The sequence below is a fragment of the Amblyomma maculatum genome, unplaced genomic scaffold (genome assembly GCF_055883805.1).
Source record: "Amblyomma maculatum isolate TAMU_Amacu unplaced genomic scaffold, ASM5588380v1 scaffold_13, whole genome shotgun sequence".
NCBI classification, from domain to species: domain Eukaryota; kingdom Metazoa; phylum Arthropoda; class Arachnida; order Ixodida; family Ixodidae; genus Amblyomma; species Amblyomma maculatum.
In genome coordinates this window covers 10,552,491-10,578,571 of record NW_028146738.1, presented here as the reverse complement: position 1 = coordinate 10,578,571, position 26,081 = coordinate 10,552,491, and the positions used below count along the sequence as shown (strand labels likewise).

Here is a 26,081-nt window from a genome sequence, read left to right as displayed (position 1 = left end):
ACTTTGGTAAGGCCCACACAATTGCAAGACAGTCATTTTCGGTGACAGTGTAGTTAGATTCAGCCTTCGTTAGCGCTCGGCTAGCGTAAGCAACCACATATTCGGAAAAGCCTTGCTTGCGTTGAGCGAGGACAGCACCGAGGCCGATGCCGCTGGCGTCAATGTGCACCTAAGTAAGAGCGGATCGGTCGTAATGGCGGAGAATGGGCGGTGAAGTTAGTAGACGTCGGAGCGTAGTAAAAGCATCGTCGCAGAGTGGGGTCCATGTAGACAAGTCGGCAGGACCATTCAGCAATTTTGTAAGCGGTGCAATGATGGTAGTGAAATTGCGGACAAAACGCGAAAATATGAGCATAGGCCGACGAGGCTGCGCAGGCCTTTAACAAACGTCGGTTTCGGGAATTCAGTGACCAAACGTAGTTTGTCCGGATCGGGCAGGACGCCATCTTCGGACACATGACCCAGTATTGTCAGCTTGCGGGCGCCAACACGACATTTCTTCAGGTTAAGTTGGAGACCGGCGCCAGTGAGACAGCTCAGGATTTGGTGCAAGCGCACGAGGTGCGTCGGAAAATCGGGAGAGAAAACGACGATGTCATTCAAATAACAAAGACAAATGTTCCACTTGAGGCCACGTAATATGTTGTCCATCATTCGCTCAAACTTAGCAGGAGCATTGCAAAGACCAAACGGCATCACAATGAACTCATGTAGCCCATCAGGGGTAACAAAGGCTGTCTTGGGTCGGTCAGACTCAGCCATAGGGACTTACCAATAGCCAGAACGCAGGTCCAGGGACGAAAAGAACTCGGCTCCTTGTAAACAATCGATGGCGTTGTCAATGCGGGGTAGTGGGTATACGTCTTTAGGAGTAATTTTGTTAAGACGGCGGTAGTTAACGCAAAATCTTATGGAGCCATCCTTCTTTTTCACAAGTACCACAGGAGACGACCACGGACTAGATGAAGGCTGAATTACACCACGTTGTAGCATGTCGTCTACTTGGTCAGCAATAACACGGCGCTCCGTAGGCGAAACACGGTAAGGGCGTTGGCGAAGAGGGGCATGACTGCCGGTGTCGATGTGGTGAACAACCTCAGTCGCACGGCCCAAGGAAGTCGTCTGAGCATCAAACGAAGAACGGAACTGGTTGAGCAGAGCAAGCAGTTGTTCACGGTGAGTCGGATCGAGGTCACTGGCCACAGACGATTGAAAAAGGACCCAACTTGGTATATCGGAAGACTCACTAATCGGCGTTACGGAGGCTACGTGGGCACTCTGTGGTAGATACCTATCAATCTCAAACGGCGAGATGAGGTCAGCAACTATAATATGACCAAGGCATTCTCCATGAAGTAGCGGGACCACAGCGGTGGAGGTTTTCGCAACAACTAAGTCAGCGGCACCGCAGTTAATATCAATGATAGCAAAGGAAAGAAGGAGGCACGGCGAGAGGCGAACATGGGAGTAGGCGCAAGAACAGTTGCATCGAAAGAAAACGGTACACACACGGGGACAATCACAGCACAGTTGGGCGGAATGTCGGTGTCGTCGGCGACAAGTTTGGCACAAGAAAAAGATGGCGAATGGTCAAGAACCGCATCACAGAGCGGAGAGAAGGCGACATGGGCGCGGCCGCAGTCATAACAGCATTGTGGCGGGAAAGGAAACCCCAGCCACGAATTAAGTCATGCGAGCATGACGCAAGCACTAAAAACTCGACGACGTATAAGACGTCCACGACAACTACACGCGCTGTGCAAGCAGCAGACAGACGAACGGAATCGGTACTGGCGGTGCGAAAAGAAAGCCCAGAAGGCGGGGTGGTGACTTTATGAAGCGAGCGGCAAAAAGGTTCGCTAATGACTGACAGAGTGGCCCCGGTATCACCGAGTGCAAGGGCACGAATACCGTCGGCAAAAACTTCGAGGACGTTCGGCGGAGACAGAAGAGGACTTGTGGTAGGCGAAATGTGCGCAGTTCGTGCCCCAGGAACTGCGGCTGCTAGTTTTCCGAGTCTTGTGTCACGCTGCGACGCCGCATTGGCGACAAGGACCGACGGCGAGGGGATGGCGAGCGGTGCAGTGGAATGTGCTGGCGGCCCGATGAGTTGTGCGGCTGCGTGGAGATGTCCCCGAAGGTGGGCGCAAAGTGTCGTACTGATAACTGCTGTCAGCCATAGTCAGTGCAGGGGCAGAACACACAGTACGACGGCACAGGCGGGTGACGTGGCCTGGAATACCGCAGGCATAGCAGATAGGCCGGTTGTCATTCGTGCGCCAAGGACTGTAGGGAGGCGTCGTTGATAGATACCGAGGAGCGACAGTCGGTGGCGCCTAGTCGGCACGTACGCAAAAGACTGTGGCGGCGGAAGGCGGGCGGTCACTTCTGCATATGTGGGAGGCATTTGTACTGGTACAGGTAGAGGCGGCACGACCACAGGGGAGTTGTAACTTCATGGTGCAGCAAGAGGTGTGGGCTGCAGTGGAACAGGGTCGACATGTGGTGTGGCAAGTGCTGGCTGGCCAAAACTGGGGAGTGCATCGGTAACCTCCTACATGATTGTGTGTCGGAACGCAGGGGTAAGTAGCTGGGCTGTAGACGACGGGCGTGGACCAGACAAAAGCGCAAGCTGTCGGGAGACCTCATCTCGAACAAAATCTTTGATGTGAGCCAAAAGGTCACTGCTCACAGCCAGGCCAGAGATGGATGCAGCAGGTGCGGGAGAGCGACGAGTGCGGAGGTGTTGCTTGAGCATTTCATTGAAACTCTGGCAAAGGTTGTATACTGAGGCCACTGTGGTTGGGCTCTTTGCCCACAACATGTGAAATGCATCTACATCAATGCCCTTCATTATGTATTTTATCTTGGTAGCCTCATCCATAGACGGGTCGACCCGCTTACATAAATCCATGACGTCTTCAATGTAGCTCATGAATGTTTCCCCTTCATGCTGAACTCGTACCCGCAAGGCTTCTTCAGCGCGTAGTTTCCGCGCTGTGGGTCGACCGAAAACGTCCGTGAACTTTGCCTTGAAGTTGGCCCAAGTTGGCATGTCTGCCTCATAATTTTTATACCAGAAGTTAGCAACGTCACTCAAGTAGAAGATGACGTTGTTCAGCTTCATGCGGTCATCCCAGTTGTTATGACGACTCACCCGCTCGTACGAGGCCAACCAATCTCCAACGTCCTGGTCTCGCTGCCGAATGGTACCGGAACATGAGATGGACTCCGAAGGGGCTGCCACTGGCTGTTGGCCTACATCCTTTGTCGCCATAGGTATCCTACGGCTGCGGAGTTCCACGTTAAATGACGAGGGGTTTATTGGGAGTTATTCGGAGGACTGGAGACAGCGACCGGTGACACAAAGCGATCGTAAAGCAAGGCACAATATCGTCCGAACAAGATGGTCCGAGCTCTCAGTGCGCGCGCCAGCTGATTGGCATCTTCATCGTCATTAGCTTCGGCGCTGTATCATCTTCCTTACACCACCGGTACCGTCTCTATTAGGCTAGACCCCATCGCAAACACCGTGACAATATACTCTCCTGAGGAGGACTTCATTTCCAACTTTAAGACGCTACACACAGATTTTGCCCGGCAGCGCTACCCGCAGCCCATTATTGATTATGTCGTCAAAAATACTGCAACGAAAGATCGCCGTACCATCCTAAATCGTAAGAAGCCTGCGCAATCTGGTTTCTAAACTAACCTAATCTTAACTTACCCAGCATCAGCCCTAAACGTCAATGCTATTCTAAAAAAGAACCATAACATCATTTTCCAAAGCGCAAAAATGAGGAGCCTACTTCCTGAACCACCCCGTGTCGTGCACAAAAGGGCGAAAAACACCAAATATATACTGGCCTCAACGAAATAAAAATGACAAAGCCTCAGGGTGTACATCGTACAAAAGACCTCGCTGTAAGGTTTGTAAAACGAATAATACAGCCACAAGTAATGTGGTCTATCTTCTTGAGTGCGGCGTGCGGCATGAGCTACATATTGGGCAAACAGAAACGCCTTTCGATTAAGAATAAACAACCACCGGGCACATATACGATCTCTGCCAAGTCTTCATATCTCCAGACATGTAAGCACAAAAGGACAGTCGTTCGACTCGTTCAGGGTGACACTATTACAGTCGGGCTTCCAAACACATTATGACAAGGAAGCTAGCGAGTCGTACCTTATTTTTAAAATCAATACGCTAAATGCTGGCATTAATGAAAGGGCTGGCAAGCTCTCCTTCATTTGCACGTTATTTCCAGCCGATGTGATCATTGCTTCTGGTTGTTTTTTATGTACTTATGGTCCTCATGTTTATACACAGTTATTGCAGCTGCTCTTTCTTATGTATTTATTCAATGACGCTGAACAATACCATTATTCTGAAGTGCATATGTATCTTTGTATAGTGGCAACTTGTTTAGATCTTGGGTGCTGTGCCACTGAGTGAAATTCCTATTTAAGTAAATGCGGTGCTTTCACTGTACTTTTTCAGACACCTTCAAACAATCACTCATGCCGTGTTTTCATTAGGAATGTTGTATAGATAGCCACACAGTGATATGTTCGTCTATCCCTACAGCCCTGGCTTTTTCTTTCTTTTTTTTTTCTCCTTCTTCTCCTGCGTACTACTGGGTACCTTTCACATGCTTTATCTGCCTTATGGTACACCTGTGTCTTGTTGCTGACCCCACCAGCCCAAAGGCGCCGCAACTACCTGCACTCAAGGCAAATGTGTACAACCATTGGGACGCCCCGTCTCCCTCTTGAGTCTTTTGCCACCCACACTGGTTGTTGACTGCTCGCTTCCCCTTTATTTTTTGCGCGCGCATCAATATCAATGCCATATGGCGTGTTTTCTACAAGAAAGTTGTATAGACAGCATTTACAGTGATATTTTCATTTATCCCTACCGCTTTAGCATCCTTTCTTTCTTTCATTTTTTTCTCCTTGTTCTCCTCTGGTTTACTTTCTGGATGTCTTATGGTGCACCTGTGTCTTGTTGCTGCACCCCACCAGCCCAAAGGCGCCGCAAACACCTGCACTTAAAGCAAATGTGTACACCCATCGAGGTGCCCCGTCTCCCTTTTGAATTGTTTACCACCCACCCTGGTTATTGATTTCTTGTTTCCCCTTTATTGCGCGCGCATCAACTTCTTTATTGTGTTTGCACCCCCCCCCCCCGCGCTTTTTTTATTCGCGTGGCAGCCAAATGCCCCTAGGATTTTTTTTCCGGCCCTCTTGCCGATTTCCCCCTACATTTTCTCTTTCTCTGCCTTCTGTCGCTATCATTGTAATACCTTTAAGAAGGTGCCTGACCGCACTGTAGACCATTCTTGAGAAAGGTCGTGCTAAGACCGAAAAGTCGATATAAATTTGTAAATATGTTTTAATTTTCTCAATGTTTTTCAGTATATGTAAACGAGATGATTCGCGGTGGTAAAACGATACACTTTACTAGACTTTTCGGCCGAGGTCCGCCCTTTGATCAGGAATTCAGGACAAAGCCGTTGGTGGTCATTACCTAAGTACTTTCACAGTCCAAGGATATATGACCGCGCTCTCTCGACTAATGAACATCAAATTAAATTTCCACAGGCGTGATGGAGTGTTGATTTAAAATGCAGACAGTTTACGGACTCTTAGTAACAGGCGCTACGCTAAAGTCATGCATCTTAATATGCTGTATAAACAAGCAATAATTATAACGCAAACAGTTGTTAGTTCCTTTCAATGCAAAACACAGGTTGCAAGAAAACAGGTTGCAAAACTTGCAATATCTGCGACCATTCACTCACTGACGACCCCAGGATTCTGGCTCACGCCCCTCCCAAAACGCCTCGCGCCAATCTGTGGCAGCCAGCGGCGCGATACCGCGTAACTGAATTAGGCTGAAAAAAGAAAAATCGATAGCTCGTCACGCATAAGAGTTACCAGTTGTTTCCCCCGATTTCTTCTTAGAGGCTTCGTGCAGTTTCGTTTTGTAATTATATTACAAAACGAAACGTAATTCATATAATTATATGAAGGTGAAAATGGTCTCATTAGCCAGGGGCTAATGAGACCATTTTCGCCTTCATTTTTACATTTTGCCTCTTATTATTTACCTATTTAAATTATTGGCCTAATTATTTTTCGGACACAGCATTACATCACCTTCTATCGATTGACACCACTCATTAGCCTCTACCACTTCTCAATTACAACTGCTGCAGACACAATTTTGCGTGTTAGCCTTTAATTGATTACCTAATTAACTTATTGGCGAAATTAATTTTCGGAAACAACAGTACACTACCTTTAATCGATTGACACCACTCATTAACCTCAACTAATCCTCAAATACACAACTGCATACAGACAACTTTTACATTTTTTGTGTTGATGAATTGCCTAATTAATCTATTGGCCAAATTATGTTTTCGGCAACAACATGACGTCCCCCTCTATTGATTGACTCCACTCATTATTCTCTGCCCCTTCTCTATTACTACAACTACTGCAGACACGATTTTGCGTCTTTTGCCTTTAATTGACTACCTAATTACGTTATAAGCCTAATTACTCTTTCAGACACAACATTACGTCACCCTGTATTGATTGACGGAGCTCATTACCTTCTATCGCTTGTCAATTACTCACAGCTGTTACCATTAGCTTTTACATTTTTGCCTGCAATTATTTACCAAATAACTCATTGGCCTAATTATTTTTTGGTCAGAACATTACGTAACCTATCTTTTGACGCTACTCATTACCGCTACTACTTCTCATTTACTCATAACTGCTGTGGACATTATTTTGCTGATGTTGTCTGCGGATAGAAATCAGTGAACATAGCGAAGTAATGTTTTCACATTAATAATCCAAGTAAATCTATGCACAAAAGCTAATGCACGAACAACTGTCATACCCCTCTACCGCAAAACGAAGCTCCAAACCCGCGGCACAAAGCCTTCACCGAGTACTGGTGCCTGAAAGTGCGAAGAAGCAAGCGCGACAATCATTCATCCTCAAAACCACAGCCATCTGCTGTCGAGTGTATGCCCCTCATCTCGCCGATAGCCACCTCGACATTCTCCTCTTTTCCCCCAGTAAAAGAAAAGTACAGATGAAAGGCGCCGTCTCCTCTAAGCACTGTCGCGCGCTCCAGCAGTCAGGTCCGTGGCGTCTCTGAGGACGTCATGACTCCGCCTTCGAGGAGAAACCAATCCCGAGAGACCGCGGCTGACAAGAATAAATTTTCTGATCAGAAAAACAAGAGTAGCAACCTGTTCCCTTCGATCAAATTCTAACCAAATTTAAATTGCATTGAAGGCAGAACACTGCACTACCTAAATGCGCATTTACACCAACCAATCTTGTCAGGAGATAATGAGTGTCAATGCTCTTAACTGGGCTAGTTGGTGAACGAATTCAAGCATGGTGCTAGCGTACAAGGAGGACACACACTGCGCCTGTCCTGTCCGCCTACCCGCAGTGTGTGTCCTCCTTGTGCGCTAGCACTATACCTGAACTTGTCAGGAAAGGAGTCTGTAGGTTCCACGCAGCGCAGGTTTTGCAGTGCCAAAGCAGTGCATGCTGCTTATGGTCATAATGTGGTATCGTAGCCGCTTTTTTTGCACAGAGGGAGCACAGCGAGCGAGTTTATCCACCCAGTTCAGAATATGAATTGCTGAAGTGAAAAACAACCACATAAAACCAACACCAAGCAAGAAGAAAATGCGTAATTTAAAGAAACTAGTTCTGCGTGTTATGGGGAAAGAGTGCGGGTTAAGGAGGCCTCAAGCAGCGTGAAATGGGCCAAATTATTTAGCCAGCATAGTGTTTTTGTGTCTTACTTTTTGTTGTATATTGAGAGGGGCCATTCCAATTAGTTCGTTTTATTTGGTTTTCGTAAGCAGCAAGGAGCCAGTAGCATCCTTGCACAATGTTTGAGAATGACACACCTCTAAAGCAGGCTTTGTCACATAATTTTTTAGCTTCGCAGCAATACATTAACGTGGCCTGTAGAGTGCGCTTCTTTGCACTACATCAATATTGTTAAGAGAATGATTAAACCTACCTAATAGGTCTACAATGCATGCCATGACACGGTAACCAGCGCATGTCGCTTGCCTTTCCTACAGAGCTACCGCTGTAGAGCCTGGAAAAGCTGTGCGCTTTTGACGCTAGACACCACGCATGGCGTGCGTAGCATTCCTGCAAGCCCTGAGTCTAAACAAACAGCGCCATGCTCTATCGCACTGACGTCGCTGCACGTTTCATTCAAAGACGGTTTTCGCATGCGCGCTCCGCCTGACGCGAGAATACCTGGACTCACGCGTGAGATATTTGGAGCCTGAATGCTCATGATACACTCGCCGGAGAGTAGCGACCGGTTGAGAATATGCGGTCACCGCGCCGCTGTTTCGTACTCCTTTATTCTCGTTAGTCTATATAGCTGCTCTACTCCTATTTCTGCAGAGTTTGAATGTTATGTACGCTCTCCCCTTCTCATTCGGTGCGAGAGGGCGAGCGAGCAAATACCAGGAATATCTGACGCCTGCTTTGAGCTGGCATCGGCCGCATGTGGATACTGCTTTTGAAGTCCCACCTTCAGTGTAATGGTTTCGAACTACTTCCGTGTAGGCTGCGTAGACATCTCATGTCTGCGTGGTGAATTCTGTACATACATACCTGAAATCAAAACTGTCTGTTGCATCATTTCACTTCCCTTGAGGGTTAACTATATTCTTCAAAATTGCTGCTCGCTGGACGCATGCTTTACACTTGAATTACGCCGGGAGTACAATGTGACAGGTGTGTTATGATCTGTACTTGAGTGTTCTTTTTTAATATAGTTGGACTGCTAGGAGCACAAGCAGAAATTGGGGACGAGGATCGAGAAATAATTTTATTTCGAAGGCGGCATTATTAGATCTTACCAAACAAAGCTGAAAATGTTGACCCTTACGTGCGAACATCTTGTGGCCACTCTATCAACGGATACATAAAATATCGAAGAGTCAAATAAAAAAGCTGCACATCTGTGTCAAAAATACGACAGACTATCCTGTAGTTCTGTCGTAACCATAAGATTTTTCTGTAGTACTTTTCTATAGTTCTGTAGTTTTTCTATAGTATATTTTTTGTTTATAGTTCTGTAGCACTTTTCTATTGTAACTACAGAAATATCTTAAGTTACTACAGCATGTTCTCTGATCACAACAGGTTTTCTGTCAAAAACCGCAGAGAAATTCTATCGTAACATACGAAAATTTTCTGTAGTTTTTTCGACTGGGAGTATTCCAGTGTCGAGAACTCTGCGGTGCGCTTCGTTAAAGTCTCAAGTCCTTTCAACTCATTCATATCTAAAAACAATTGGTGAAGTCTTTTACGCTTTATTTCCGGAAATCTGCTACTTTTCCTCCTAGGATATACTATAAGGTATCATTTCCATCAATTATCAAGCGTGTGCAACGGGCTCGTAGAGTCATCGCTGCAAACCTGTGCACGGACCATTTTTCGAAGATAAAACTTCAGTTGTCGAAACATTACGAATGCAATACCGTGCAGCTCGGATGGTGGTGGGGCGACTGAAAAGCCTGAGTCCAGCGCCAGGTCCGATGAGAACGAAATTGACGGCGGCGTACCGCCAGAGAATAACAGGCGCGGGAGAAGTGGACCTGCCAGGTAAGCACAGCCTGTTTTTACTCTACATCTCCACGACCGTGCATGAGATTGGTTAAGGTTTTTGTAGGCCCAATATCTTTTTGCACAAGTTTGGTTTTCTGTGGCACCCATATTCATTTTTATCTGTAAAATGCCCTGATATTCACATCTGCAAGTAAACCATGAAAATAAACTGCAGGAATGTGGCATGCAGTGAAATGGGATTGACCAAGAAAGGCAGTTTTTAATGCACTCCATATTCCCGCACGACTGGATGTCAAAAGATTGCAGGTGATTTGCCTAAATTGGCGAAATACGAAGTACGTGCGCCAGCCCGAGGCATTTAAGTCCCTTTCGGCTCGAAGCTAGGATTGTGGATTTGGTCACTGAATGATTTAGTTGCAGAGCAGGATAATATTTAGGTACCGCTTAACACACCTTAAGAGAGCAATGCAAAAGTGTCGCCGGGGTGGATCCACTGCGCACGAACGGAAGTGCGTAGGCTCAATGCACAACGCAAGTGAGTAGCAGTTCAAGCAGGTGGGGTCGACTGAGTAGCAGGTGTGGTCGACTGAGGAGATAACGTAATTCTTCCTTGCTGTTACGCAGCGGATGATCAAAAACCATGCTAAGCATAGTTGCGTCTATAATTATTCTATTTCACCCAAGTGATTACTTTCCAAGCCAGATGTCCTCCACTCTCTGAGTGGTGCATCTGGCGGTGACCGCGCATACACAGCTTGGGGCTCACTGCGGCTTCTAATGTCCGCGCATTAAAACACCAGACCCACCTCGGTGGATTATTCGTTAGGACGCTCGCTTGCTGAATTTCAGGTTGCGAGACCATTTCGGCCGCTTATCGAGGATGAAGAAAATCAAGGCGCCCATGTACTCTTCGATGGCAGTGCTTTGTGAAGAGCTACGGATGGTCAAGTTCAGCATCCCTAAAAGCCTTGGTCCGGATTGAAATGTTTGAAACGAATAAGACTATCAAAATTTTATGTGCGAGCCTAAACGTTTTAGGTGTGTCGTACCTCGTCGAATTGCTTCATTTAAGTACAGGGGCCACAAAAGCTTCCGGGACACTAAATTTCTAAAAAGATGGGACTTCACGTCGGAGAACTGGATCTGGATATTGGGTGGTACTTCGCGTCTTTACTACAGCGTAATGTCAATGGCACCCTTCAGTTCATGGTCGTATGCTTAGACTTCGTCGCATTTCGAGGTTATTGTGATTTTCGTGCTCGAAAGTCTTTGTGGGCTCCGGTGCACAAAGGTCTTCACCCAGTCATGTTTTCCGTTCTTACCCGATATTCAGGTCAATAGTGTTTTTAAAAGGTAACTTGATCACGAAGGGAAGTACATTCGAAGGTCCTAAATCCCACTGTAAAAGTCAATATGCCTGCAGATCTCCCTTTGCGACACTCATATACATAGGCTTTTCCTATTAACGCCATTCTTATTGTCAAACACGCTCGCCACAGATTATTGGGGATACCTATCCGATGCGATAAAGCGAGAAACTGTATAATTACCCTGCGACTATGAAAATTAACACCAGATTTTCTCAATATTTCGCCGTTGTCTAACAATTTCTTTTCCAAGATAGATGTACTAGTTTACAGAATCATTATCAATACAGTAACGTTTACACAAAACCAAGAAGGTGACATCTGTTCGACGCTTTACACTGCACTGTTTACAAGACCTGTAATATTATACAACGTGGCACTTAGTGTATGCAGCTTCTGTCTGCGGAAATAGACCTTCTTTCTTTAGTCCAGCGAAGATTTTTTTCCTGGCCGTGTCAGGCGACTAGTTTATTCGGTGCTTTTATTTAGTTGGCCTACGAGCAACATTCCTGTGTTTTATGCTGTAACGCGTCTATTGAAGACCGCCAGGAACAAAAACAAAAAAGTTGCAGCAGTTTCGATAATAATTTAAACAGCGCGAACACGAAGCCGTCGCGATCAGCACGGGCTGCAACGCTCGGCGCTGGTTTGCTTTAGTTATTGGGTTTTAAAGTCCCGAAGCGAGCCGGGCTCTGAGAGACGCCGCAGAGGAGGCCTGCGGAATTTTCGGTCTCGCGGGTTTCTTTACGTTGCACTGCCATCGCACAGCACACGGACGCCTTGGGTTTCGCCTTCATCGAAAAGCATACGCCGTGGCAGGGACTTGTTCCCACATCCTTGTGAACCGCAGTCGAGCCCCCACATACCGCAGCTCCACTGCGGGGCACTCGGCCCTAGACAGTTGAAATTCTTGGAGAGGTAAAAAAAGAATTTCAATGATTCCACTAAACAAACTGCATCGAAAAGCTAGAATTTCAAAGCGCGGTCGAACGCGGGTATAAAGACGGAGATTTTAAAGCAATAATGAATATCAGGAAATAATTTTTACTCCCCATGAAAACTCCCTAGTATGCCGTATGTATTGATGACGTCGACTTTAAGAAGTCTAATTTTGGTACGAGTTAATAGAGAAAACCTGCAATGAATCTTACTGGTTGTTTCGCGATGGCGATGCTAATTGGTGACGCTGATTTATTTATCGGTGTCATTCCACGAGGGAAATTGCATTCTCCTTTTCACAAAAACCCCCACTGACACGGCGTCCTGTAAAGGCACTCTCCTTTTCTGGTTCCAAGAACACTTTAGTTTTCTTTTAGGAGTTATGGTGCAGCTTGCACAGTGCACCTTGGGCGCCTAAGAGTATCTATCGATCCTGCTGGCTTCATGAGTGCAAGCAGTGGAAAGCGAAAACGTAATCCGTTCACGTGCGCTGGCCGTTGTTAGAACTTTCGGTATTGCGAACACGTGTTTTGAAAACATTGTGAATTGTGACTCATACGCTTGTATGCTGTCTGGCTAAGCCAACAAGAGCAGCTGCTGGCCGCAAATCATCGCCGCACTGCCTATTTACAGCTGTCGGCTTCGGTTCCAGTGCTTAGAAAACGGATCAAGGCATTCTGAAGATGCGCCTGCCTATCCGATACGAAACCTTACTCGAAGGTCCGTGTGTGTGTGTGTGTGTGTGTGTGTGTGTGTGTGTGTGTGTGTGTGTGTGTGTGTGTGTGTGTGTGTGTGTGTGTGTGTGTGTGTGTGTGTGTGTGAGTGTGTGTGTGGGATAGCATGCTTACGTGCATTTTCGAAGCACTTTCTTAACTCGAACCTTAACTTAAATCATCATTATGTACGATATTTGCCGAGTTTAGCATTCGTGACTCCTGGTAATCTCGTTGCTAACATGGCGGCGCTAACATGGCGGAAGCAGACCCTTTCGCTACTGAGCCAGCTTATCTTTGTTCCCGGGTTTTTGGGCATATTCACTGGCCATCCGGAGTTCGTTTCGTAATTATACAGTAACATCTATGAGCTTTATATTCCCGCATCTTTTAACTTCTGGTGAAGATTATTTTGGTGAAGGTTTGGTTGGTAGACAGCGTCTATTTATACTGCCTTGCAACCATGTCAGCACGCGTTAAGCGAAGACGACGTGGTCCGGAGGAGCAAGCTTGACGCACTCTCGTGATTAGTTTAGAAGGCTGCTGGCTTCGGCACTGTTGCAAGGAAAATATAAGATCGAATATATAGTTGGCCGCGTGGTGGGCATTTTGTTTGCGTATTGAAATCTCCCGCCGTTGCCGGCACACTCAACGTCTGCTATGTAGTCCTCTCTACGAAGTGTCTTGTTTGACAGCACACCAATATGGGTACCGCTATAACGAAGGTATCACGGAGCCGCTACGACTGTGCTACAACCAGCTTCAACTATGATATCTTAGTAGAATGGTGTTCACAATGTTTTGAATTTCGAGCAAGTTTTGTTGAGGTACAGGTGTCTCTTAACCCTTATGCCATTGTTGCTGAGGGTTGTTGCGTATGCGTCCTGGAGGTACCCAGGTAGCACTGAATGTGGGGCCCCAGTGGGTCCGATGTAGGCAAGTGGGGCTGGGGCAACCATCATAAAACCTGCATCGGTCCCTGATGGGGCAAATGTGGGCAAGCCCCATTTGGGCTTGCCCCTGCTCCGCCTGCATGGGTCCCATAGCGGCGTTTCTTGGGCTAATGCAGAGCACATTCCTGCATCCAGACCACAAGGGTCCCTTGCCGGATATTTGAGGGCAATCCAACCTAAATGTGGGCTTTTTGTGGGAAAGCCCTCATAGATCCGAAGTGAGGCCGCCCCCATTAAATCTTTGTGGGACCAACATCGGCCGTAGCGGGGCAAGAAAACGGACATACCCACATGCTGCCCAAATCGGCCCCTTGTAGGTTACTTGAGGGCAGGTGAAATATGAATAAGGGCTCAATTTGGGCAAGCCCTCGTGAAGCCCAAATGAGGCAGCCTTAGCTAAACCGCTTTAGGTCCCACATAGGCTGTAATGGGGCTGGAAGGCGGGCGTGCCCGCATGGTGCCAAAATGGGTCCTTTGTGGGGGCTTTGAAGGCCCGTGCAACAGCAGGTGGGCTCTAGGTTCAAAAACAACGTCCAGCCCAATTGGGGCTGCCCACATAAAACTGCTTTATATCCCACATGGGCCGTAATGGGGCTGGAAGGCGGGAGGGCCCGCATGATACCAAAATTGGTCCCTTGTGGGGAATTTGAAGGCACGTGCAATAGCAAGTGGGCTTTAGGTTCAAAACCAACACCCAGCCCAATTGGGGCTGCCCACACAAAACCGCTGTAGGTCCCACATCGGCCGTAATGGGGCTAGAAGGCGTGCGTGCAATTGCGTAATCATTGTTTTCAACTTTTATTTGCATTAGATGTTGCCCTAAATTACTGTTATAGATGATTTGTATAACAGTTGTGGCCACGTTTAGTTGATTAGAAATTTACATGGCTTTAGTTCTCGCGCTCGTGCAAATTGCGCTACATATACTAAAACAAACTGATTGCTAACTGCTGCCTCTTATGTGGTTGCTTTGGACAGCCTGCAACTCGCAGTACAATATTACTGTTCAGAACACACATCTCCATAGCCTGAACAAGATGTACATGAAGTCATTTCGGCTAGATGAATGTTAAGAATTATTGTAAAATTTAATATTGTGGCTGTTTAGAAAGTGCAGACATGTATAAAGTAATTACTCAATTATGTGCACAAATATTGATTGGGAAAACTTGGACTAGGGCTTTCCATCAATTTCCTACGTCGGACCCCTATGAGAATAATGTGGGCAAGCCCAAGTGCGGCTAGCGCTATAGAACCCGCATTGGTCCTATGTCATTTTCTGAGGGGCTAACTGAAATAAAAAAAAAATGTTCCTCCAAAGCGGCTGCCCAAATCGGTCCAAAGTAGGACCATCGCGGGGAGTTGGCGGGATGTGCCCTTTTAACAATGCCGGAAAAATGTGGGCAGCCCCGCTAGGGCTGCCTGCATCGGCCCCTAGTGGGGCCAATTGGGGCTTTGTCGACAGCCCTCTTCGGGCCTACGTCGGCCCCTCTTGCAGCACCCGCATTGAGCCCACCGGGGCTGTCCTGCATTGCCTACATCGGGCCCACCGGGGCCCACCCTTCATAGCCCACTTTGTGCTACCTGGGTATCGGGTAGTTTTTTCCTTTCAGTTGCTAATTCTGTTTTAAAATATTACACCGAGGCTGTCTGTTTTCCCCAATATAATCGTTTCCTGTGCCTGCAGGCAAGAAAGAAGTTCCTATTTGAGACAGGGCAAATTCGCACTCGAATTTGCATGTCTGCTAAGGTGTGAAATGATGTTACCCAGGAGGGAGCATACCACACGCGCTAAAGCAATAATTGTGGTGATGTCATTTTCGCGTTCAGAGCTGGTGGAAGGCGCCTTCGTTCGACGACGCGAGTGAACTCAGCTAAAAACCAGGACGCCGACGAGACAGAGCAGGAGAAAGCGGACTGTGTGTGCGGCCAAATGCAGGAGCGACCTCGGTGCCGCAGGCAATGACTTACAGATTTTCAACTCAAGCCCATGCCCAACTCAAGCCCACGCCAGTAGCTACATTTAAAGAGCGCTTGACTGCATGAACATGTTTGTTAACGGTAGTAGGACAGAGGCCTGACCAGAGCTAATGGAGGCACAGACAGAGCGAGAAGGCCGCTGGATGCTTGCCGCTGGTCGCCGTTGCGCCCTTTCGACAACGGCCAGAATCGGCTCCCCTATTTAGAAAACCGATGGAGATTATCTGAAGATGCAACTCTCTATCTATCTGTTTCGCAAACCGTTCATCTAGTCTCTGAAGCCCGTGCAGATAGATCGGGAAGCAGTCATGCCTGCCGGAGTCACGTGTCCAGAGTTACGTTTGTTGATGTACGTGTTGTGTTGTGAGCTTCTTTGTCATGTGCGTGGCGTTTTTTGACAATTCAAATAAAGGAAGGCGTTTGATTTCGCACTTTTCTCTATCGAGGACGAGGGGTAGTCATTAATCTACAAGAGAAGCACGGAATCAATGATGGACGTTACCATTGTATTGGCCATTAATCCGGCGGAAATTAACAGAGATTTTCTCTTCCCGGTGCAGCACGTTAGTCTAGGATGTCTGTACCTACTAAAACAAGCTACGTAAGACCAGGAATTAAATGATGTTTTCTATCAGCTCAAAATTAAAACAAATGCTCTTGGAGCAAGTGTGGAAAACGCCCATTTTGCTTCCACCAAGAAATTTATGATATTTGGACAGGCGGAGTTGAGAGTTGCTTCCCAACTAAACTGCTCTAGATGTGTCAGTGGGCGTTTTGAGACATTTTCACTTACCTTAAAGCGACCAGAGCAGAAAGTTTGTGCGATTTAAATGAAAAAGGTCATCGCTATCTCAGGTACAATTTATTTTCGCCTCCCTGTTTCCGCGCCCGATGACAATATTAAGGCGCGCCTTCGGCGATCGCACTCCTGTCCTTCCCTACCAAGTGGAATTTCAGCAGTTCTCTAAACGCTATATGATTCCACTTGAAAATGAGTAACCAAGAAACCGCCATATCTTCTTTACGGAGCCCGTCAGAGAAACAGAAACGGCGCAACGAGCGCCATTTATATGTTCCCCACATTTCCACTCTGTGAATCGAGAATAAAACGGTGAGAAACAAAAACTGTAACAGATGCCCCGGGGTGATTCAATTGTAATTTTCTATTATTGCATCCATCAGTTCCATCAGATTTTATGGTACCTTTTGGATGGTATCATTATCGTAGAGTGGCAGGCCAGTTAAAAAAAAAAAGAAATATTGATAGCAGTGCAAAATCTGTATTGGAGATATGCAAAAGAGTTAGCGTTGCTGCTGCTTTTGCGATACTAGTACTATGAAAAACTACGCCAAAATAAACACACCACAATGGAACACAACAGAAAGGGCCCACTGTAGAGGAAAGATACTGCATTATTACCGTTTCTTGGGCTAGTTGGTTCATATTTGTACTATGAAAAACTGCGCCGATTGTGGAGTGTTTATTTCGGCGCAGTTTTTCATAGTACAAATATGAACCAACTAGCCCAAGAAACGGTATTAATTGCGATACTAGGTGCATCGGCGCTCGCGGATTTCAGCCGCACTCGCCAACATGGCGTATGTGTGTGGCATATCTACCTAGGTTATATAGCGGGCCAGACTGAAGACAGAGCGCGAGGATTTGATGCAGTTTCAAACTAGGCGTGATTACTTGCAGCGGTAGTAGTGTGCTCTCGTGCGTGGCCCAGGGAAGCTGATCTGCTCGTTCTGGTGTTAGTTTCGTCACTACCATGTGGTGATACACTCTACCGACACACACGGCTGACATCTGCTGATGACGCCACTCATGATACAAACAGTATTTTCGCTTTAATACAGCATTATTCGCTGGAGATTAAACTTGAGGAGGCGCCATCGTCACTCTTGTAACGTGGATCGGTTTGACCACCCTAGCAGGAACGGCCGTGTTGTCGGCTTGTTTTCAAATGCTTGGCGGACTTTCTAGGGTATATAATATGCCGTCTGCAATTACTTTCTAGGGTATAAAATATGCCTTCTGTAATTAATAAGTATTTTACTCTTTATGCTGCTGTAATATTGAAAAAAAAATGCAGAAATGGTTAGTTCTACTGAAAAAAGCGAGTATAGAGGAAATTCGTGGTACGTAGCAACCCTACTTTGCATTTCTTGACTTCGTTTTGCGTGGAATTTAGGTATAAATCGTTCGCTGCCCAATATTTTCACTCGACGCATGGCCATGCGACTTCGCTTTTTCATCTGTGTGCGCTCGTGCGTTTCACGGGTACGTGTTGCATATGCAAATTCAGGGTTACTTCCAGTAAGTGCATTTTGCCTCGCAAAGTGTTACATTGCGGACAAGATGCTACTCTCTGAAGAAAACCGTTATCCGCCATGTACTTTTTGCAAGGAACATAGCACGTATTATTCGTTTCTATTTTTATGAAGGGCGGCTGCTACGCCTGTTTTGCACGACTGGCACAATGCAGGCTCCAACAAAATGCAGGATGATAAGCTAGTTGCTAGCATTGTTAGTGGTAGCATTCGTTAAGCACTAGGAAATGCAAATTTTCTCTTTTGATTTTTTTTCAGGAAGAACAAACGACCTGAGGCGGTATATCATCATTACCTCGAGAATTCAGGAATTCAGTTTCAGAATTTTCCATCAAGAAAATGAAAAATCCATGCTGGGTACGTAAATTGTGGGTGGTATACCGGCGATTATAAATGATCACACAAAAAAAATTATTTATTTGAAAATTTCATAAAACTGAGGATCCGTTAATGTTCACCGAGATTAAATCGTTGCTCAATAAAATAACAGCAATGTTAAAAGAAATCCAAAGTCATGTACTATATAAATGCGTTCCGCAGCGACAATAACTGCTGATCCAATATAATCTGGACGAAACTGAACACTCCTCTGTATCCTAATGTGCAAAAAGCTTTCCCTAGTGTTATCGAGCACGCAGGAGAAACTTTCGGGAACTGCATTGGTGGACGCATTTAATGAACTTTTTATACAGCAGGGTAGTGGAAGTCTTCAGCCCGCTAGCAACATGCCACCTAATGCTGATGCATATATATCAAATACCAGTTTAAATATATTGAAGTCTTTTTCTTCATTAAATATGGCAAATTGAAAGATTCAGTGGAAGTCAAGGGGCCCCTGTGAAGTATGTTCTTGACCTCATTGCCCTGTATTAACACATGTCTACAATCTAATGCTCTCCACAGGTGCCTTTCCTAACAAATTGCTAGAAGCTAGGATGCTACCTATATTTAAACAAGGCGAAAGAAAAAACCTTCATAATTATCACCCTATTTCAATTTTGTCCATGTTTTCAAATGCATTGAGATACTAATAGACACAAGGATGACATCGCACCTACAACAAAATAAATTGCCGCACCACTTTCAGCACGGTTTCAGTCGACTTCGGTCCACTATAACAGCTCTTCTACCCCAAAAAGAAATGATCATGGAATCTTTTATCAAAACGACATTGGTAATAGGTATATACATAGACATTTCAAAGGCACTCGAGTCTGCCAATCACATTCTTCTTTTCAAGCTTTACAAATATGTTTTCCGCGGAAAAGCGCAAGCCTTAGACAATTCATATTTCCCATCTCGAACACAGTATACGAAACTTAACAATGTCAAATGATCTACGCTATTATTAACGCCGGGGTTACCACAAGGAAGCATTCTAGGACCGCTGCTAATTACCATTTATATGCATGACATAATCCACTGCATACACAACGAAGATTTTGTATCCTATGCTGATGTTACATGTTTTCGTTTCAGGTACTTGCGCAAGTGACACTGAACGCTGTGCAAATAAAGTGTTTGCCGACATTACGGCATAGGTTGAAGCAAATTATCTTTGGATCAATTCAAATAAAACAAACATTGTGCTGCACTTACCGAAGGAAAATTGTATCTCTGAGCCACTTCACATTCTGAGCAAATAAATAATTTGATTCTGTAAAGATCCTTGGTGTTATGTTTTATATGTTCCCGGCATTTCCACACTGTGAATCGAGGATAAAGCGGTGATTAACAAACACTGGAACAGATGCCCCGGGGTGATTCAATTGTAATGTTCTATTATTGCGATCCATCAGTTCCATCAGATTTTATGGTAACTTTTGGATGGTATCATTAATAGTAGAGTGGCAGGCCAGTTTAAAAAAAAAGAAATATTGACAGCAGTGCAAAATGCACAATTGCTGCTGCTTTTGCGATACTAGATGCATCGGCGCTCGCGGATTTCGGCCGTACTCGCCCACATGTGTGTGGCATATTTACATAGGTTATATACCGGGCCAGACTGAAAACAGAGCGCGAGGATTTGATGCAATTTCAAACTAGGCGTGATTACTTGCGGCGATTAGTGTGCTCTCGTGCGTGGCCCAGAGAAGCTGATCTGTTCGTTCTGGTGTCGGTTTCGTCACTACCATGTGGTGATACTCTCTACCGACCCACACTGCTGACATCTGCTGATGACGCCACTCATGATATATAAGCAGTATTTTCAACTTAATACAGCATTATTCGCTGGAGATTAAACGATTAAACTTGAGGAGGCGCCATCAACTGGTGCCGTGAAGCATGTACTCTTTTCTTTAGAATACCTTGTGCGTTTATTATCAGTACGCAGCTCTTGTATATTGTAACGGGTATTGCGCCAACGTCCAGGCAATGCCCTGAGCCTAGAAGACTGTCGAAGTCCGAGAGCGGTCCGAGCAGCGGTCTGAGCGCGGTTCCAGCAACCAACTTCGTCGTCTACGCCAACCAGCAACCACTTCATCGTCTACGCCAACTATAGCCACTGATTGTCTCTGCTTCGTCGTCGACTATAGCTTGTATCACTGCCCCCCTCCTCTGTAGCATCGACTCGATGCGACGCGGTGCTACTAGGACGAAGTTAGCCAAAGGGTGGATAAAAGTGTCACAAGGACCCAGCGGCGTTGACGAAAAGTTCAGTGATGCACGATCATGATACGGCTTCAGCCGAACCACGTGCACGACTTCAGGACGCTGTGGCCTTCGGGATGGAGCTGAAGCTGCGGGAACAACGGCGTAGGTGACGTCACTGATACGGCGAACAATCTCGTGAGGGCCGAAGTATCGGCGTAGTAACTTTTCAGATAGGCCGCGATGACGAATAGGTGTCCACACCCAGACGAAGTCGCCCGGCTCGTAAATGACAATTGGCTGAGGTTATACCGAGCAGCGTCATTCGCCTGATGTCGGTGGATTCTGAGGCGTGCTAGTTGCCGCGCTTCCTCAGCACTCTGAACAAAGATGTCGGTGTCAAGTTCGGCGTCAGAGCCGCAAGAAGGACCAACTGGCATCATGGCATCCAACGGAGTGCTCACTTGGCGACCGAAGACAAGTTGGAACGGGGTCAGTGGCGTCGTCTCTTGAGTGGCGGTATTGTACGCGAAAGTTATATAGGGCAAAATCGCATCCCAGGTGCGATGTTCTGCGTCCACATACATAGAAATCATGTCGGTGAGGGTGCGATTGAGGCGCTCCACCAGCCCATTGGTCTGAGGGTGATACGCCGTCGCATGTCGATGGCTAGTGTGAGTCAGAGTCATGACCAACCGGATTAGGCGAGCCGTAAAAGCTGTTCCACGGTCAGTGATTACCACGGCGGGGCGCCATGACGTAGGACTATGCTATGAACGAAAAACTGAGCAACTTCGGCTGCAGTACCTTTAACAAGGGACGCGGTCTCTGCGTACCGTGTTAGGTAGTCTGTCGCGACGACTACCCAACGGTTGCCAGACGAGGACTTCTGAAAAGGACCGAGGACTTCGGAAAAGGACCATTTGATGGAAAGGGGTCTTCGGCGGAGCAATAGGCTGAAGAAATCCAGCGGGTTTCAATGGCGGAGACTTCCGACGTTGGCAGTCACAACATGAGCGTACATAGTCACGCACAGATGGGAGTAACCTGAGCCAATAATACTTTTGACGGATTCGTGCAAGTGTACGGCTCACCCCCAGGCGGCCGGCGGTGGGTTCATCATGACAGGCACTCAATATATCTCGGCGCAACTCGGAGGGCACAAGGAGAAACGTCTCTTCACTGTTAGCAAAATTTCGCTTGTAGAGCACGTTACCACGCAGAGTGAATGTTTGAAGCCCACGATGAAAAACGCGGGGAATACGGGCATCGACGCCCTGCAGATAGTCGACGAGTGACGCTAACTCTGGGTCCATTCTCTGCAGCTGCGCCATTTGGGTTGTACTAACAGCCCCCAGAAATGGAAAATCATCGGCCGTTTCTTCTGGACATATGGCGATGGGTGAGCGCGACAGACAGTCAGCATCCTGATGCTTCCGTCCTGAATTGTATACGACTGTTACGTCATACTCTTGTAATCTAAGGCTCCATCTCCTAAGGGGTCTCTGAGGCTCGCGAGCCAGCATAATGAATGGTGGTCGCTTATAACGCGGAAAGGTCGGCCGTAGAGGTATGGTCGGAACTTGGTGAGGGCCCATATTACCGCCAGACATTCTTTCTCAGTTGTTGAATAGTTGGTTTCGGAGCGAGTAAGTGTTCGGCTCGCGTAAGCGATGACCCGTTCTGCACCGTCTTGCCATTGAATTAGTACTGCACCAACCCCAACTTTGCTGGCATCAGTGTCAACGTCAGTTGCGGCGTTTTCGTCAAAATGGCCTAGTTTTTGGGGGATTCTGTAGGCGGCTGCGAAGCTCAAGGAAAGCGGCCTCTTGTTCACTTCCCCACAGGAACGGCTTGTCATCTCGAGTCAGTGTGGTTAGCGGTTCCGCGATGTGCGAAAAGTGTCTTACAAAGCGTCTGTAATAGGAGCACCAATCTAAGAACCGTCGAACAGCTTTCTTGTCAGTAGGGTGCGGAAAACCAGAAACGGCAGCTGTCTTTCAGGGTCCGGGCGAACACCTTTTCCGCTGATCACGTGACCAAGGAAGTGAAGTTCCTCAAAGCCGAAGTGACATTTCTCCGGTTTGATTGTCAGGTTGGCGTCTCGGAGAGCTTTTAACACAAGGCCTAACCTTTCTAGGTGTTGGTCGAAGGTGGTCAAACTATGACGACATAGTCCAGGTAAACCAAACACGACTGCCACTTCAAACCGGACAGAACGGTGTCCATCATGCGTTGGAACGTGGCCGGTGCCGAACATAGGCCGAACGGTAGCACATTAAACTCATACAAGCCATCGGGTGTCACGAAAGCCGTCTTCTCCCGGTCTCTCTCATCCACTTCTATTTACCAGTACCCACTTTTTAGGTCTAGCGACGAGAAGTATCGGGCATCTCGCAGTCGATCGAGTGCATCGTCTCTGCGGGGAAGTGGGTAAAGGTCCTTTTTAGTGACGAGATTAAGCTTTCTGTAATCGACACAGAACCGCAGAGTGTTGTCCTTCTTTCTGACGAGAACAACCGGCGAAGCCCACGGGCTTGTAGACGGCTGAATGACATCGTCGGAAAGCATTTCGGTGACCTGTCTCTGAATCGCTGCTCGTTCCGTTGTAGAAACCCGGTATGGGCATTGGCATACGGGGCGCATGGTCTTGTCTGTTATTATACTGTGCTTGGCGACCGGAGTTCGGCCTACTTTGGAAGACGTTGCGAAGCAGTCTGCAAAATCTGCCAAGACAGCCGAAAGCAGATCCTTCTGAGCCGGCGATAACTCGGTGTTTATTTCTAAAGGTGGCAGAACGAGGCGAGGACCAGTGTCGTCTTGAAGGGCTTCTTCCACGGTGCACAAATGTGGACAGTTCGCGACGTCTTGGAGGAAGGAGATCACCGTGCCTTTGACGAGGTGCTGAAATTCGTTCGAAAAGTTGGTGAGCAGAACGGTAGTGCAGCCATCCCGTAGGTGGACGAGACCTCGGGCAACTATGAGACCCCTCTCAAGCAGCAGCGGGATATGACCCTCCGCCATGCCCTCAAAGTCATGAAATAGGTCATTCTCCACGCGCATTACGACACTGCACCGTGGTGGCACCGTGACATCATCCTCCACAATACGCAGAGCATAGCTACAGGTATCGCGGCTGTCGAAGCGTGCCACTGCCCGTTTAGTCGAGAATGTGACTCGTGCCTCGTGTAGGTCGATCACAGCACCGTTTGCCTGCAGAATGTCGAGCCCCAGAATCAAATCTCTTGAACATTCGCGCAAGACAACGAATTCCCCGACGTAGACGAAACCGCGGATGCCAATTCGGGCTGTGCACCTTCCGGCTGGGCTAATGAGGTGACCTCCAGCCGTGCGAATGCTAGGGCCCAACCATGGCGTCACAACTTTGCTCAATTCCTGGGCGAGGGCGTGGCTCATCACTGAATAGTCTGCACCGATGTCAAGTAAAGCGATCGGGTCAGTTCCGTCAAGTGTCACGCACAAATCAAAAGTAGCGTGTCGGATGCTGTCGCTACCCTGCCCCTGTGAGACATCAGCGTATCGGTGTATCGGTGGCGGAGGATCTTCAATTTTTCCGACAGCAGCGGCCCTGCCTCCGGAGACCGCTGGAATTAGTTTTCCCGGTGTGCACTGCGAGAACGCCGCTCAGTATTGTTGGCGTCTCTGCGAGGGCTTGGGGAATGGTACCGCAGCGGAGATGACGATCCTGAGTCATAGCGGCTGTATCTCCCAGGCCGCTGACGGGCCGACAGATGAGCTTCAATTTCAAGCGGCCGTTCACTGTTCCGTGGGCAGGGCGCATCGGGTAAGAAGCCGCGAAGTCCCACTCGGCGATACGGGCATGCACGGTAAAGGTGACCGGCCTCCCCGCAGTGGTAGCAGATTGGCCTGCGGTCCCGCGTACGCCACACGTCCGACTTGCGAGGGCGTGGAACAGGCACCACAGCTTGAGCCGATGCGTCATACGGACTGATGTGGCTCACCACCGGTGTCGGGTCAATAGGACCACAGGCAGCTGCTTGACGTGCAACGAACGCGTACGTTCGTTTGTCGTCGACCCGTGGAGGCATGGTAGCGACAAGATCATAGGCAGCTGCCTGACGAGCAACGGATGTGTGCGTGGGCATTTCATCGACGCGCTGCAGTACGTTGGTGACCGGGAATTCACGAGAAGCCTGGCGTACTTCATCTCTGACGACTTCGGTCCGTGATGTCACTGGCGCACTCTGAGGCAGACGGAAACGTTGGAGTTCCACTCGAATAACCGACCGAATGAGGTCACGTAAGGCGTCCGCACCGCCTCCATGGCACGACGAAAAAACATCTAGGGCCAGGCTGCTGACATCTCGGTTGTACTGCCGGGCCCGTTGTTGGAGCGTCGTTTCCATGGTCATTGCCTCCGCAAGGAATTCCGCCACGGTACGCGGTGGACTGCGAACGAGGCCCGCAAACAGCTCCTGCTTAACTCCACGCATGAGGTGGCGAAGCTTCTTCTCCTCTTTCATATTGGGGTCTGCGCGCTGGAAAAGACGGGTCATGTCTTCACAGAACATGCGCACACTTTCATTTGGCCGCTGGCTTCTGGACTGAAGTGCAGCTTAAGCTTTCTCGCGGCGGTCGGCGTTGGGGAAGGTGGTTAGAAGTTCACGGCAAAATGCTTGCCAGGTGGTAAGGGCGCCCTCGTGGTTTTCGAACCGCGTACGCGCAGACTCTTCTAGGGCGAAGTGAACATTATTGAGATTTCGCTCGTCACTCCAACCTTTGTACCGAGCCACTCGCTCGAAGATCGCCAGCCAATCCTCAGCGTCTTCGAAGACGTCGCCGTGAAAAGATGGTGGTGTTCGCTGCAGGTGGCAAAGGATCGGATCTGAGAGCCTGGGGTCAGTGGCCATGTCGAGGTGGCTCGAGAGTTGCGGCTGTGTGATCCTCGTAGGGGTGGAAAGGGGCCCAACCTCAGGCGACTGTCCGCGGAGGCGGCGACTGAGTCGCTGGTGGACCGGAGTCAGATCCGTCGTGAAGTGTGTAAACGTGGGAAAGCGCACCCATCACATCCACCAGACTGTAACGGGTATTGCGCTAACGTCCAGGCAATGCCCTCAGCCTAGAAGACTGTCGAATCCGAGAGCGGTCCGAGCAGCGGTCTGAGCGCGGTTCCAGGCAACCAACTTCGTCGTCTACGCCAACCAGCAACCACTTCATCGTCTACGCCAACTAGCCACTGATTGTCTCTGCTTCGTCGTCGACTACAGCTTGTGTCAATATGCAAAGAGTTGAAAAATACATGCTGCTCTTCTATTTCGAGTGTTAGCAATGTAAAATTGGGCATGGTTCTCGAAATTTCGATGTGGTTCTTTTTACAATTTCTAGTCTCGGTTCTGGCAGTTCACTGAGCCGGAGGAAAGAAAAACGGCAATATTTCTCACGGTTTCAAGTGCGTCCATCGATATCCATAAGCAATGAATCGAATCCGCCAATGCCGCATTTTCAGCCGCTTGCTAACGCCCGTGGGTGAGTGATATGTTGATTTCATCTCAAACAGAATTCGGGAAAGTTGA

At 47.8% G+C, this 26,081-nt stretch overlaps 1 pseudogene; it reads right to left on the bottom strand.

Annotated features, from left to right (window-relative positions):
• The window catches only part of LOC146172190 (uncharacterized), a 71,364-nt pseudogene extending 45,817 nt beyond the window's left edge, over nucleotides 1-25,547 (bottom strand).
• Between the last annotated feature and the right edge of the window lie 534 nt (nucleotides 25,548-26,081).